The sequence below is a fragment of the Canis lupus genome, chromosome 3, assembly GCF_003254725.2.
Source record: "Canis lupus dingo isolate Sandy chromosome 3, ASM325472v2, whole genome shotgun sequence".
Taxonomy (NCBI): domain Eukaryota; kingdom Metazoa; phylum Chordata; class Mammalia; order Carnivora; family Canidae; genus Canis; species Canis lupus.
Genome location: NC_064245.1, coordinates 60,293,596 through 60,297,659, shown reverse-complemented (window position 1 = coordinate 60,297,659; position 4,064 = coordinate 60,293,596).

The window sequence follows — 4,064 nt, the reverse complement described above, 5'->3', positions numbered from 1 at the left end:
GCGCTGTGATGACGCACGGGGCGGCGCGGCTCGTGACGTAAGGGGGCGGGGCGAAGGGGCGGGGCGGGGCGGGCGGGGCGGGCAGACGGGGAGCTCGCTTGCTCTCCGGCCGGTCCCGCGGCGGTGGTGCCCGCCGGGGCGAGTTCCCGCTGCGCTCGGAGGACTGCGCTGGCGGTGGCCTGTGCACGCTGCGTTGGGCTCCCCCGGCCCCGGGGTCCTGTGGCGGGCGCGGGTGCGGGTGCGGGTGCGGGTGCGGGTGGCCGGCGGAGGTCTGGCTCCTCCCCGCTGCCCGTGCGCCTGCCGTCTGAGCCCTCCGGGCCGCCTGCGCGTCCCCTCCAGGTGGGGGCCCCGCCTCCAGCACAGTCCGCAGAGTCTGTGCTATGCTCAAAACCCCGGGGACTCCTCCTCTAGGTGCCCGGGTCGCTCCGTGGGGGGCTTTAATCGCTCGCCGGAGGGTCTCTGCGGAGTCCGGAGGAGGCAAGCCCTAGCGCGAAGCGAGCGATCTGCTGGAGAGAAGGGCACGCGCCGGTCTCCGGGGAGACCCCACCGAGTGATGTTCACGCCCTCCCTCGGCCTTGGACCTCGTGGGTTTATGGGTCTGCGCTGTCAAACACAAACAGTAAATAGCCAGTGATTTTACTAGCAAATTGAGTTTATTCGGGGATGACCGAGAAATAGCAGTTCGGAGGTGCAAGCTACAGTGTAAGGCAAGTTGGAGAGATGAAGGAAAGGTCAGCTTATATCAGGTTTTTAGGAGGAAATTGGAGAGGGGTGTTTTAACTTAAACAGAAGTTCGGGGGAGAAGAATAGAAGTTTGAGGTTAGCCAGTCTCTCATTGGCTGCAAGCCCCCTTAGGGCACTGTTGCTGGGGCGGGGAGAGAGGGATCATCCTTCTGTTTCTTAAAAGCCGCTGCCTCCCTTTGGCCCAGGGCGCGATCCTGGAGTCCCGGGATCGAGTCCCGCGTTGGGCTCCCGGCATGGAGCCTGCTTCTCCCTCTGCCTGTGTCTCTGCCCCTCTCTCTCTCTCTGTGTGTGACTATCGTAAATTAAAAAAAAAAAATGATAAAAAAGAGTAAGAGATGGAATTACTATGTGAAAAAACGTCCTCTCTTGTCCCAAATAATTCTTTCTGCTGGTGATTTAAGTACTCTCTCCCTTCAGGGCTTCCCAAGGGAAGCCTGTGCTTTTTTTTTTTTTTTAATTTATTTATCCATGACAGACACACAGAGATGCAGAGACACAGGCAGAGACACAGGCAGAGGGAGAAGCAGGCTCCATCCAGGGAGCCCGACCTGGGACTCAGTCCCCGGTCTCCAGGATCACGCCCTGGGCTGAAGGCGGCGCTAAACCGCTGAGCCACCCGGGCTGCCCCCAACTCTTATTTATGTATTTGACAGACAGAGATGGAGGGGCAGAGGGAGACAATCCCAGGGAACTGGTTCCGGGGATCAATCTCACAACCTGAGCTGAAATCAAGTCGTATGCTTCATGGACTGAGCCGCCCAGGCGCTCTGCTCCTCCCCTGACTCCATTTTAACTGAGGCTTGCTTTCTTCCTTTCTTTCCTGGGGGCTGCTATAACAAATCACCACAAACTGGGAGGCTTAAAACAACAGAAATTCATTCTCTCACACTTCTGGAGGCTCTGAAAGAGAACACTTCTTGCCTCTCCCGCAATTTCTGCTGGTTGCCAGCAATTGCTAGCATTCCTGGACTGCAGCCATGTAACTCTGCCTCCGTGGTCACACAGCCTGCTCCTCCACTTTCTCCATGTCTCTTCTCCAAAGACCCTATTTCCAAATAAGGCCACAGGTACAGTGGGTTAGGGTTTTGACCTGCTTTCTGAGGAGGGGGGGAACAGAATTCAACCCCCAGCTCTGTCCTCAGGGGCATAGTCTAGTTGGAACAGCCAAAAGATGAGTCATTACAAATCTCACCAATTGCTAACATGGGGGGTGGGGCTGGGCCAAGCATGTACAATGAAGAGCTGAATACGATCCTGCACTTGAGCAAGCTTCAGGCCATAATGATGGTTATGAAACATGAAAGTACAGCATTTAACACAGGCACAGGGTTCAAAGGCTATGGAGAGAGGGGAGTTTTGGGGCTACCTGGCTGGCTCGGTCAGAAGAGCATATGACTCTTGGTCTCAGGGTTTTAAGTTCAAGCCCCATGTTGGGCATGGAATCTACTTTAAAAAAAAAAAAAGAAAGAAAGAAAAAGAAAAGAAAGAAGAAAGTTTTCTGTGCTCCAAGGCTCCTCCTGTCTTGGGGGGAGGATTCTGTGAAAGGAAGGCTCCACTGGAAAAAAAAAATAAAAGAAAGAAAGAAAAAAGAAAAATTCTACAAGGGAGCTCTCACTTCAAAAGACTTGGCTGTCCAAATAAAGGGCACAGAGCAAAACAGAGCAGTTCCCAAGGGTATAATCCTTTGTTCACTGTAGGAAAAACAAAAACAAAAAAATTTTTCTTCCAAGAAGCTCATCTCACATGTGTACAGTGGTAGATATTAGCACAGCCAAGGGCAATTTTCTTACCGGGGAGCTTGGGGGTCCTAGGAAAGGCTTTGCTAACTCAGGGACTGGTAATAGAGGGGTGTGCTTGTTGATTCAAGTTGATCTCAGGATTCAAAGTGCTGTTGGCTCTTTGTTCAGCTTGGTATGTGAAGTCCTTCAGGCAGAAGCGAGGCAAGGTGTCCACTTAGGTTTTGTAAGTACATCTAGCGTGTTATTTCATTTAAATGCAGCCCAATTCCTCAACCTCTCTTGCCTTTCAGGCTCTGTGTTCCTATGTGTCCAGACCCTTCTTGGTCTCTGAGGCTTTACCATGTCCTGGCACTGACTGACCTGTCCCTGCTGCCCTGCTGGGTGTCACAGGAGTGCAGCAGAGAAAGGTCATAAATCCAGAAGCCCATATTTAGTGGGCAGGAATCCCTGTATAAGACCATGCCAGCTCTTTGCTGGAACGAAGAACAAGGTTTACCAGCCTCTTGGCTCCTACCTGCAGAGTTCCACATAAGCCCACTTGCTGCTTCTTCCAGGCTGTAACCCCCCACACACACACTCCACTCCTCCCACTAAGCTCCTGCCAAGGGGTCTGCTCATTCTCCTCATTCCCAGGCTAGCCTTTTCTCTGGGTGTTCCCTCTGCCAAGAGAGCCTTTGCCTCTTCTCCCAATTAAGAAATGAGGTTAGGGGCACCTGGGTGGCTATGTCGGTGAAGCGTCTGCCATCAGCTCGGGACATGACCTTGGGGTCCTGGAATCACGCCCCACGTTGGGCTCCCTGCTCAGTGAGGAGCCTGCTTCTCCCATCTTCCTCTGTCCCATCCCTGCTCATGCTCTTTCTCTCTCATATAAATAAATAAATTAAGTCTTTAAAAAAAGGAAAGAAAAGAATGAGATTATATGTCCTCTCCTTAGACAGAACTTCCCTGACCTCCCAACCAAATGGCCCCCACAAATTTGTGTCTCATTGCCAACTGTTGTTGTGTGTTGTCTCCTCCCTTGAGGACACAAGTGTCCTTAGGTCAGGAAATCTCTCTGACTTATTTATCACCAGAGTCCTGGCTTAGTTTTTGGCACACAGGAGCTACCCAGTTATTCATTACTGAGGGTAAAGGTCTGTGAGAGAAGGGAATGGGGTGGAGGTACTTTGTAGCTGGCCCTGCTCTTCTGTAGGTCCTGAAGAAGTGAGGCAGATGGTGGCAGGTGAGAAAGGAGGATGTAGATAGAGACAAAGGGCCAGAGTCTGGGAGGAAACTTTAGTATTCATGACATGTTCAAATGATTGCACTTACCAATGATGCCCAGTAAAGCAAATGGCTGAAGATGAGAAAGGAATGGGTGGGCCAAATGGGGTGGAGTGGGAAGATGTCAAAATGATCAAGAGTGGGCGGGTGGGGACCCGGCAGAGGACGCCCAGCTCATCATCAGCTGCGTCACTGCAAGAGGTCTTTGCTCCCCTACTGTTTGTACCAGCTCCATGGCCACTCCTGGCAGTTTTACGGCAAGTAGCTAACAAAACCTATTCGAAACCAGGATTCCTTTCTTTTCCTGAAGGCTCTTCC